Source organism: Vipera ursinii, assembly GCF_947247035.1.
Source record: "Vipera ursinii genome assembly, chromosome: 1".
Taxonomy (NCBI): Eukaryota; Metazoa; Chordata; class Lepidosauria; order Squamata; family Viperidae; genus Vipera; species Vipera ursinii.
In genome coordinates this window covers 94,410,055-94,422,157 of record NC_139512.1, presented here as the reverse complement: position 1 = coordinate 94,422,157, position 12,103 = coordinate 94,410,055, and the positions used below count along the sequence as shown (strand labels likewise).

Genomic DNA, 12,103 nt, shown 5'->3' with positions numbered 1-12,103 from the left:
CGAAAGGGAAATTTCTAGTTCCCAAATTTAAAAAAAAAAGGGGGGGTGGGGAGAGAGAAAAAAAAAACACACACACAAAACAAAACCCCGCACAGAAAGCGAGAACGGAAGCAAAGCGAGAAACCAGCCCAACTATTTATGTCAGGGGGTCTTCAAACTTGGCCCTTTTATGACTTGTGGACTTCAACTCCCAGAATTCCTCAGCCAGCTTTGCTGGCTGAGGAATTCTGGGAGTTGAAGTCCACAAGTCATAAAAGGGCCAAGTTTGAAGACCCCCTGATTTATATAGTAAACTAAGCGCTCTCGTCTTTTTTTTTTGTTGTTTGTTTTTAAATTCCATTTATATCCCGCCCTTCTCCGAAGACTCAGGGCGGCTTACAAGCTTAGCCTGCAAATAATGGTGTAAATAATGGTGTTTGTGTTTTTTTTAAAAAAAAGGGGGGGGGGAAGAGATATTTTTTTTTAAAAAAAATAGTCTTTTGCCCACAAGTGCCCCCCCCAAAAAAAAAAGAAAAAAAGGGGGGGCACCTTCGTTCAGACCTCGATGCTGTCGGGAAAGAAAGGGAAAATTGGCCACTAAGGCAAAGTTTTGTTGTTGTTGTTTTTCCCCCCAAAAAAGTATCGTCGCGGAGCCCTCTTCCCCCAGGATCGAGGCACGGAGTTGAGTTGGCAACCCGGCTCCGCGCTCTCATCTCTTTCCGAAGCTTTTAAACCCCGGCGGCGATTTAAGAGCCGAGCAATCCAGGTCTCCGGGGGGACCTAAAAAACCATCCTCCTGCGCTCGCCCTTTCCTTCCACACCCACCTGCTGAAGGGCAGTTTTTGCTCTCTCTGTCTCTGGGGAAAAACACCAAGCCCCGATCCCCGACTTTGCTCTAAACCAGGGGTCGGCAACCTCGGCTCTTTTTATGACTCGTGGACTTCAACTCCCAGAATTCCTGAGCCAGCATAGCTGGCTCAGGAATTCTGGGAGTTGAAGTCCACGAGTCATAAAAAGAGCCGAGGTTGCCGACCCCTGCTCTAAACCAAATCCCCCCCTCTACAGGGGGACAGCTCCATTTCGAGCGCGCTGGGCCGCCCAAAAGGAGCAAAGCAAACAAACAAAAACAAAAAAAACCCAGGAAGAGCTAGAAGTTGAGGGGCAGGGGAGCAAATTACCTCAGCCGCGTTCCCACACCCACCACTTTCCACCCCGAAGATCAGCGGTGGGTAGGATAAGCCCAGAGGCTTCGTCCTTCCCGTCCCCCCTCCCGGGGAAGAAAAGAAAAAAACCAGCCCGCCTCGCTCGCTCGCTCGCTCTCCCCGGCTCTTTTACCTTCACAGATCAGGCAGCGCCGGACTCCCCTTAGCCGCCGCCGCCGCCGCCGCCACCTCAGCTCTCGGCATGACCGGAGAGCTACTACAAGGAGGCGCCTCCCAGGCCCGACTCAACCCCGGGCTGCTGTTGCTGCTGTTGCTTCTGGTGCTGCTGCTGCCGCCGCCGCCTCCTCAGCCGCTGCCATCTTGTCCTGGCGGCTGTGAGGAAAGCGCCCCACCTCAGCCCGCTCAGCTCCCCGGGCCTTTGCCTCATCTTCCCGGGGAGGGATCCAGCCTGCCGCCGCCGCCGCCGCCACTTCCTTTGCTGCCGCCGCCCACTTCGTCGGCTCTTCTCTTCCCGCTTCTTTGGCGGCGGGGCCTGCGGGAACGAGCGCAGCCGGCTCCTCAGTCCGTAGCCCTGAGCCGCCCCCTCGGCTCTCGGGGCTGCGAAGCCCGGGCAGCTTCCTCAACGCCGCTCCGACGTGTCTCAGTTCCGTTTCCAGCCTGCGGGGAATCTCCCGGGGAGCGCCAGCGGCCCGCCCTTTTCCGCAGCTGTAGCGCCCCCGGCTGGTTACCGGCCGCCTCCTAACTGGATGTCGCCCTCCGAAACCCGCCGACTTCTCTCTGGGTGAGCATCTTTCTTTGCCCTCGCTTGTGCCCTACGACTCTGGCAGAAGAGCCCGATGAACTGGCGTCGAGGGAGGGAAAGAGGAAGAAAGAAAGAAATCGCCCTTCCTTGCCGAGCACCGAGACCCCGACCTTCAGGCGGGACGAGCAAAGGGCCCTGCCGCCTTTAAAGGGGATTTAGGATTGCAGCCAAAAAGCCAAGTCCACTTAACGGCTAGAGGCGGATTTGCAAGTAGGTAGATCTCTGAAAGGGCTCAAAGCTGTTTTCGCTTCAGTCTGATTGTAATAAGCAGCCTGCTTCTCGTTTGCTTCAGAAACATTTTTAATAATTAAACTTTAATCAGCAATTTGTTTTGCGACTAGAGTTTCCTCTCCTCCTTTGCACGGAGTATCCACATGAAAATGAAGCCTTTGTCTATTTCGGGTCATGATGACCAACTGACCAAAAGTACTGGATAATGATGGTCCAAAAACAAATGCAATGATGGCCCCACCTGTTCTTTTCATAGGTTGTATGTGCACAATGTTGTTGTTAGCTGCGAAGTCGTGTCTGACCCATCGTGACCCTATGGACAACGGTCCTCCAGGCCTTCCTGTCCTCTACCATCTTCTGGAGTCCATTTAGGCTCACGCCTACTGCTTCAGTGACTCCATCCAGCTACCTCATTCTCTGTCGTCCCCTTCTTCTCTTGCCCTCAATCTTTCCCAGCATTAGGCTCTTCTCCACTGAGTCCTTCCTTCTCATTAGGTGGCCAAAGTATTTGAGTTTCACCTTCAGGATCTGGCCTTCTAAAGAGCAGTCAGGGTTGATCTCCTCTAGGACTGACCAGTTTGATCGTCAGGCAGTCCAAGGGACTTGCAGGAGTCTTCTCCAGCACCACAGTTCAAAGGCCTCAATTCTTTGGCGCTCAGCCTTTCTTATGGTCCAACTTTCACAGCCATACATTGTAACTGAGAAGACCATAGCCTTGACTATGCGCACTTTTGTTGACAGGGTGATATCTCTGCTTTTTAGTGTGCTGTCTAGATTTGCCATAGCTTTCCTCCCAAGGAGCAAGCGTCTTTTAATTTCTTGGCTACAGTCCCCATCTGCAGTGATCTTGGAGCCCAGGAAAATAAAATCTGTCACTACCTCCATTTCTTCCCCATCTATTTGCCAGGAATTGAGAGGGCCGGATGCCATGATTTTCGTTTTCTTAATGTTAAGTTTCAACCCAGGTTTTGCACTCTCCTTCTTCACCAGCAACAAGAGGCTCTTTAGTTTTTCTTCACTTTCTGCCATTAGAGTGGTATCATCTGCATATCTTAGGTTGTTGATATTTCTTCTGGCAATCTTAATTCCAACTTTTGATTCATCTAGCCCTGCCTTTCTCATGATGTGCTTTGCATATAAGTTAAATAGGCAGGGCGAAAATATACAGCCTTGCCGGACTCCTTTCCCAATTTTGAACCAATCAGTGGTTCCGTCTCCAGTTCTCACTGTTGCTTCTTGACCCACATATAGGTTTCTCAAGAGACAAATAAGATGGTCTGGTGCGCCCATCTCTTTAAGAACTTGCCACAGTTTGTTATGATCCACACAATCAAAGGCTTTAGCATAGTCAATGAAGCAGAAGTACATGTTTTTCTGGAACTCTCTAGCTTTCTCCATGATCCAGCGTATGTTGGCAATTTGATCTCTAGTTCCTCTGCCTCTTCGAAATCCTGCCTGTACTTCTGGTAGTTCTCGTTCCACATACTGCTGGAGTCTAGCTTGTAGGATTTTAAGCATAACTTTACTAGCATGTGAAATGAGTGCAATGGTGCGATAGTTTGAACATTCTTTGGCACCACCTTTCTTTGGAATTGGAATGTAAACTGATCTTTTCCAATCCTGTGGCCAATGTTGAGTTTTCCAAATTTGCTGGCAAATTGAGTGTAGCACTTTTACTGCATCCTCTTTTAAGATTTTGAATAGCTCAGCTGGAATAATGTCACCTCCACTAGCTTTGTTGTTGCTCAGCTTTTCTAAGGCCCACTTCACTTCATATTCTAGGATGTCTGGCTCGAGGTCAGTGACCACCTCATTGTGATTATCAGGGACGTTAAGCTCATTCTTGTATAGTTCTGTGTAATTTTGCCACCTCTTCTTAATCTCTTCTGCCTCTGTTAGGTCCCTGCCATTTTGGTCCTTTATCATGCCCATTTTTGCATGAAACGTTCCCTTCATCTCTCCAATTTTCTTGAAAAGATCTCTGGTCCTCCCTATTCTGTTGTTTTCTTCTAATTCTTGCACTGTTCATTTAAGAAGGCATTCTTATCTCTTCTAGCTATTCTCTGGAATTCTGCATTCAATTGGGCGTATCTTTCTTTTTCTCCCTTGCCTTTTGCTTCCCTCCTTTCCTCAGCTATTTGCAAAGCTTCCTCAGACAGCCATTTTGCTTTCTTGCATTTCTTTTTCTTTGGGATGGTTTTGGTTGCTACCAGTTCTACAATGTTGCGAACCTCTGTCCATAGTTCTTCAGGCACTCTACCTATCAGATCTAATTCCTTAAATCTATTTGTCACCTCTACTATATATTCATAAGGGATATGATCTAGTTCATACCTGAGTGGCCTAGTGCTTTTCCCTACTTTCTTCAGTTTAAGCCTAAACTTTGCAATGAGAAGCTCATGGTCTGAGCCACAGTCAGCTCCTGGTCTTGTTTCACTGACTGTATAGAGCTTCTCCATCTTTGGCTGCAGAGCATATAGTCAATCTGATTTCTGTGTTGACCGTCTGGTGATGTCCATGTGTAGAGCCGGCTCTTGGGTTGTTGGAAAAGAGTGTTTGCTATGACCATCGTATTCTCTTGACACAATTCTATCAGCCTGTGCCCTGCTTCATTTTGTACTCCAAGGCCAAACTTGCCTGTTATTCCGGTTATCTTTTGGCTTCCTACTTTAGCATTCCAATCCCCCATGATGATAAGGACATCATTTTTTGGTGTTAGTTCTATAAGGTGCTGTAGGGCTTCATAGAACCGGTCAATTTCATCCTCTTCAGCACCGGTGGTTGGGGCATAGACTTGGACTACTGTGATATTGAATGCTTTGCTTTGGATTTGAACTGAGATCATTCTGTCATTTTGAGGATTGTATCCCAGTATTGCTTTTCCTACTCTTTTATTGACTATGAAGGCTACTCTATTTCTTCTGAGAGATTCTTGCCCGCAGTAGTATACCTGATGGCCACAATATATCCATCTAAAAAACTAAGCCCAAAAGGGTGTGTGGGGGAGGGGTACTTTCAAATACAACACTTACTGCACTTTTTCTAGCTTTACCTTTCAGAGACCATCACTAAATTAACTACTTACATCTTAAATGCTTCCATTAATAATCATCCTGGAGAAATTGCACATTGGGCACAAACAAAAAAGAAGCATGGTTTAATAGCAACCACTTTCATTTCTCCAGAAAGCCACCATCAATAGTTGCCTAGATAATGATCGCTTGATCCTAGTTTGGAACCAGAGACTCATCACCTGATTTGTTAATTCCTCATAGACTTATGTTACATGCAGATTTATCTTTATGAAATATAGATGCAGAAGATGTTTAATGAGATACAGATCTAAGGGCCTCTTCCCAAGGTTACCGTAGCCACAAAGGACTCGGATTCATAAAATGTTTCTTCTTTATGCCGAATAATGAAAAAATGTTTTCAGAGATTATGACAATTTAATCTAAACATGACCCTTAGGAATATATACTATAGATCTCCCTAGAAGCAGCCTTTTAATTTTATATACTCTGAACTCTGGTTTCATCATGAAGGCATACAAGCTAGGAAGGCCATACTTGCTACATATCATACTGTAGATACAAATAAAATCTCACACTTCCTACTTGACAATAAATCTCAAGGGGGAAAAAATAAGTCCCTTCTAATAGCAAAAAACAGACACTGCCAAAGAAGCTTGGAAGCAACTGAAAAACTTAGGGAAAAGCAAAATATTTAGCTATTTTCTGGAGATCCGTTGAACACTGAGCTGCCTAGTAATGAATGACACTTCTCAGCAGCCTCTTGGGAGACCTATTTACCTGAGCTATCTAGGGGTGAATGATGAGTGCACAGGCAATTTGGTATAAGCCAAATTCATCTATCAACTTGTAACTGGGGAATGTCCCAAGAGGGCATGGCATACTTCTTTATTTGTTCAAAAATCAAGCTGTTTGGAGGGCCCAAGTACTGACTCACTGTTTATTTACATTGATGAGTCAACTGAAATTCCTAAATATTGATTTAGGGCTATTATTATTACCTTCTACAAGTAACATAACAAATTTCTCTCAGCAAATGATCAACTACTAAGCTTCCTAATTATAATGGACAAAATCTATGCCAAAAATGTACTTTGACATTGTAAAACTGGCCAGGAATAACATTTATCAGACAAACAGGCGGACTTCATATCGGGGCCTAGTTTTCTATGTTCTGATGGAAATGTGTGCCTAGTCCCAAAAAGTTTATATTTGTAGTATTTGTAAACTTTGAGCAGGCTTTTGACTCCAGTTTATTTATTTATTTATTTATTTATTTATTTATTTATTTATTTATTTATTTATTTATTTATTTATTTATTTATTTTTGGGACTTATATGCTGCCCTATCTCCCGAAGGACTCAGGGCGGCTAACAACAATAAAAATACAATAATACAAAAGTTTTAAAAAAGAATTAAACTAGCAGCCCCAATAATAAGTTAAAAACATTTTAAAAATCCCTGTCAGTCCAGGTCAGCCTGATGGAAAAGAAATGTTTTAAAGCCGCGGCGAAAGGACCGGATATCCGGGTCCATCCGGAGCTCAAGGGGAAGTTGGTTCCACAGGGCTGGCGCTCCCACAGAGAAGGCCCTCCCCCTGGGGGCCGCCAGCCAACATTGTCTAGCCGACGGCACCCTGAGGAGGCCCTCCCTGTGTGAGCGCACTGGGCGATGGGAAGTCGTTCCTGGCAGTAGACGGTCCTGCAAAATCCCGGGCCTAGGCCATGTAGGGCTTTAAAGGTAAGTACCAACACCTTAAATCTCACCCGGAGGGCAACCAGTAACCAATGCAGCTCACGCAGGAGGGGTGTAATATGGGAGTATCGGGATGCTCCCATCACTACCCGCGCGACCGGTATTCCTGGCAAATACTATGTCAGAAGTTAAAGGTCTTCTTCATCAATCAATGCTTGTTCACTTTCACAATTTTATGTAAATGCCAGTCTGAAAATAAAATTTAATGCAACATGATATTTATTTTATTTAATTTTGCCACAATCTGACTCCACCTTGACCCTGGGTGGCTTATAATAAAACAAGATAGAAAGAATCATAAAATAAATGAGTAAGATAGAAAATCCAGTGTTGATCAGCTATTATATCAACTGTTCTAATCAATAGGCTACATCCTACTCCTTTAAGGTGTAATTTCAATATTAATTATATAATGGATGATTTAAATAAAAAGAAACATCTCCCAATTTAATAAATGATAAAATAGAAAATATAGTATAGTATAGTGATTCTATTGGAGATCTCAGCAGGATTAAAAAGAAACTTCAGTGCAACAGGACTTTTAGCGAGGACCCATTGTTAACTTTTTTAAAAACTGAAATTATAAACTTTGTAACCCCCCCCCCCCAAAACCCTCAAGAAATGTTCTTAGAATATCAAAGGACAAATTATCCAGTCTAAATTTATAAGGTAATTGTCTGAGGCAGCCAGATTGTCCTAAGCTTCGCACTTTGCACTGAAGCTTTTGAAAACAAAGTGAAGACTAGAACCTGGATTATTATCTTTTACTATTAGTACAATAAGCTTAAAGGTAAGGTGGCTCAGTGGGTTAGGATGCTGAGCTTGTCGATCAGAAGATCAGCAGTTTGGCGGGTCGAATCCCGAGTGCCGCGTAGCAGAGTGACGCCTGTTACTCGTCCCAGCTTCTGCCAACCTAGCAGTTCGAAAGCATGTAAAAATGCAAGTAGAAAAATAGGGACCACTACGGTGGGAAGGTAACAGCGTTCCGTGCGCCTTTGACGTCTAGTCATGCCGGCCACATGACCACGGAGATGTCCTCGGACAAACGCTGGCTCTTCGGCTTTGAAACGGAGATGAGCACCGGCCCCTAGAGTTGGAAACAACTAGCACACATGTGTGGGGGAACCTTTACTTTTACCTTTACAATAAGCTTCCAGATACAAGATCTGGCTCTTCAATTGGACAATCTTCTTAGATAAAGAACATAGAAATTAAACTGTTAGTATGGATTCTCCTCTCAAGGCCAGATCAAGGATGATAATAAATATGGAGCATCAAACCAAATACAACAGCTTTTTTACTCTTATTTCACTAGGAATATTAACAAATGCTTTAAAAACAGCCAGTTTCTGTGTTTAGATTAACTTCAGATTTCTAAATTCTACAAGCCTTTATGCTCTCATTTTAATGTTTTATCTTTAGCCATCCTAGAAGGCAGCCTTACAAACTAAAGCCCTGCCTTCTAGTCTAGAGCTGAAATAATAGAAACTTTGGTCCTTGTCTTCATATATGGACCTTTTTATGTCTTAAGATAAATTAATACAGCTTCATATTCAGATTTCCATAGCCAAACTAATTCATTCTAGGTTCAAGATTGTATCAGCAAATGTAGCCACATATCAAGTAGTGGCCTGAAAAATATGGCAGCAATTCAGAATCATCTCATCTTACTTACTTCCACTATAAGAGAGTTCAATTGTACAGTAAAGAGCAAAGTAGTTTTCGTAGATGTCAATATATGAGTAGTCAGTTGTCTTTACACTACAGTGAACAAATAATTACTATAGACTCTGCCAATAAGAATAAAGACTCTAAATGATATATCAATCACTATACCAACCACTGTACTTATTACCAAACAAAAGATTCCATTTCATCCAGTTTGAGGATTCCTATGCAGCAAAAAGGCACAAGAATTCATATATTACACATTCAGACTCTCAAGATTCTAGAGTTAATAGATGAATACCAATCAAAGTCTTATACCTAAGAAACTACAACATATGTATGCAAGAGAGCATTTAAAAATTGGATTTGGATTGATTCTGCTGAAGTCAGGTTAAGAAAATAACATACAAACTTTTCCTGGATGAGCGTAAAAACCTTATAGTACAGTATTCTTTTCTTTTCATTGTGGCTAACATAAGTACCCTAACTGCCACCATTAATGTTCCTCAGTCATATGCAAATATTCTAATTTACAAAAGAATTCACACACCCATTCTGTCAGTCAAGGCTTCTTACTTTACCAAACTTGGAGCACACAATCCATTTCTGTTGAAATTCCTCTAAGTGATATTGTTTATGACAGTCATATATGCATGCACATTGCCTCATATTTTCTGTTTTAAATCCTCCCCTTCTGTGCTGTTGTATAATACTCACTGATGGGAGTTTAAACTAAACAGTTACTTCTCCACTCATTCAATGCATCCTTAAAAATAAGAGACTATAAGCTACCTTAGTTATAATAACAACACCAAAAAATGTGACATTTTTCCTGCTAAAAGTATGTGAGGACAATTTGCTAATCATGGTGTCTATTCCAGAATTACTAAGCTTTTTACAGGCCCCAAGTGGAGAAAGTATGAAACAGAGAAGGTAGATCATCTTTAAGCATACCAGGAAGGAATGTGCCATCTGCACTCCTTTAAACTGCATAGTACTCCAGAAGCATGAATCCTTTTTAGAGAGAAGAGTCCATTAACTGCTGCGGAAAGCATGGCATTGCATCAATCTGCTTCTGTTATCCATAACCACTTCCTAGGACAACTACATCTTAAAAAGTATGCATACATTTTTATTCAATGGACCTTAATCTTGCTAAGCTGTTGCCCAGAGAAAGAGAGATACTCCAGTAAATAAGTTAGCCACCATGAAAATTCACATCAACTTAAGACAGTTCTGAAAAAAACAGTTTTAATCTATAAAGATCCCTTTGTTGTCCACATTCAGTTAAAACTACATACGTAACCAGTTTTCTACATGATTATTATGCTTTACTTTCTCAAGAAAGATAATGAGTAACCAAGTTCATGTTTGTACATTTATAGGCTGGCAGGAAGCTTGGTAAATATTCACTAAGTCAGAAAATAGCTCCTGAGGTGTGTTTTTCATCCGTTTGAACTGAAAATAAGCCACTGGAAGCAATTTGTTTCTTTATTTTTAAAAATGAAAACAATGGGGGGGGGGAAACTAACAGTCATAGTGTAACATTTACTGCTTCACAAGAAATTTCAAACTCCTTGAATTAACTTTTTAAAAATTTGTTTCTTTTCAGATAGGAAAACAAAAGTTGAGTGGATACTATACCCCAGTCTTACACTGTTGATATTGTTATAGCCAGGCCTCTGTAATATAAGCCAGCCAGAGCTTACAAATACCATTGTTAATGACTCCATTTTTGAGAGGGTAAGACTGAAAAATTAATAATGAAATGATAAAACATCATTCCCCATTTATGCCGTAACTCCTCGAGACAGAAGGAAAATATGCAAAACTTACTTGTACATAATGCTAAATCATAATGGATGAAATTCACATTAAGTCAAACACAAAAAGACCACCTTGTAGGTTAGCATTCCTTCTGAGCCAGGTCACATTATTTACATTCATTGGATAGTAACATAGAATATTTCCTTGAAATGTAAAACGGGTGCTGCCTCCTCCCCCCCCCATTATAATTTCATCCTGCTTTGCACCAGCACAGTATGCCTTTTACAGAGTCAAAACAGTTCAAAGGCTACAGATTTTTCCTGTAGGTTAGTTTGTAAAGTACAACAAAAGATAAAGGACTGTAACTGCGCGACTTTATGGACATAAAACGAAGTGATAAACACCTGCTCATATCTATCACTGCTTTGCTTTAACACATATTTGGGATGCTTCCACAGCTGGAAAAGCTATTTTTATTCTTCCACTGGACTTAAAACAATATCACATGTCATATTTTAACATGTTGGCATGCAAGTGTCCAATAATTTTATACAGAGGTTTTCTTTGACTTACAACCACGACTGGCACCAGAATTTCCATTGCTATGCAGGGTGGTTGTTAAATGACTTGCACCTGATTTTATAAGCTTTGCCATGATTTTTAAGCAAATCACTGCAGTTGTTAAGTGAATCATGTCATTAAGTGAATCTGGTGTCCCCACTGCCTTTGCTTGTCAGAAGCCAGCTGAGGAGGTCAGAAATGGATTTATTCATATGCTCATAAATACATGGCAGTTGCGAAACACTCAACTTTTGATCATGTGACTGTGGGAGCCTTGGTGGCTCAGTAGTTAAAGTGCAGTATTGCGGGCAAACTCTGCCCACAACCTAGAGTTTGATCCTGATGGGGCTCAAGGTTCACTCAGCCTTTCATCTTTCTGGGGTCAGTAAAATGAGGACCCAGATTGTTGGGGACAATATATAACACACACACCCCAGAGAGTCTTTTAAAACAGGGATCCCTAACCCCCAATCCACCGGTGCTATGCCACAGCCTGTTGGAAACCAGGTCACACAAGTGTCAGATGAGTGCGCAAAGCTATATTTTGCACAAGCATTATATGCACATGTGAAACCATCCCCTCTCCTTCATTGCCACCTGTCCACATAGATGGAAAAGTTGAGGACCACTGCTATAAAGTACTATGAAGCGGTATATAAGTCTTAAGTGCTATTGCTATAGCCATGGCGGGTGTTGCAACAGTCATGTGAGGACTTGCTGTAGGTCACTTTTTTCACTTTTCATTTCTCAAATGACCACTAAAAGAATGGTTGTAACTCAAGGACCACCTGTATTGGATACTTTTATGCTAATATATAAAAATATGGTAGAGGTGCTTAAAGATCAATATATGAAATTCAGACTGGAAGATTCCTCGGCCCCTTGGGAAAGGAGAAAAGAATCCTTCAGAACCATGTGTTTTCCGGCAATTATTATTATCTTCATTATTACATTTCACTGTTAGCAAGTAAGAGTAGAAACAGACAACTGTTCACACAGTGGAAATGTATCAACTTATTATCTTTTTATATTGTCTTTTATATGCTGCCCTGTAAACCGCCCTGAGTCCTTCGGGAATAGGGCGGTATAGAAAACTAATTAAATAAATAAATAACTTGTTCTAATAGACCTTAAATTTAACAAT

The 12,103-nt window shown here is 42.1% G+C and overlaps 1 protein-coding gene across 2 annotated transcripts in view; it reads right to left on the bottom strand.

Moving 5' to 3' along the window:
- The window catches only part of HIPK3 (homeodomain interacting protein kinase 3), a 96,632-nt gene that overhangs the window by 73,530 nt on the left and 10,999 nt on the right, over window positions 1-12,103 (bottom strand). Inside the window, exon 1 of one of the 2 annotated variants that reach the window (XM_083348783.1) lies at window positions 1,315-1,785. The exons of the other annotated variant lie outside the window; for it this stretch is intronic. The gene's annotated coding sequence lies outside the window, so the exon portion shown is untranslated. Of the gene's footprint in view, window positions 1-1,314; window positions 1,786-12,103 lie in introns of those variants that run through there. 2 annotated transcript variants of the gene reach the window in all.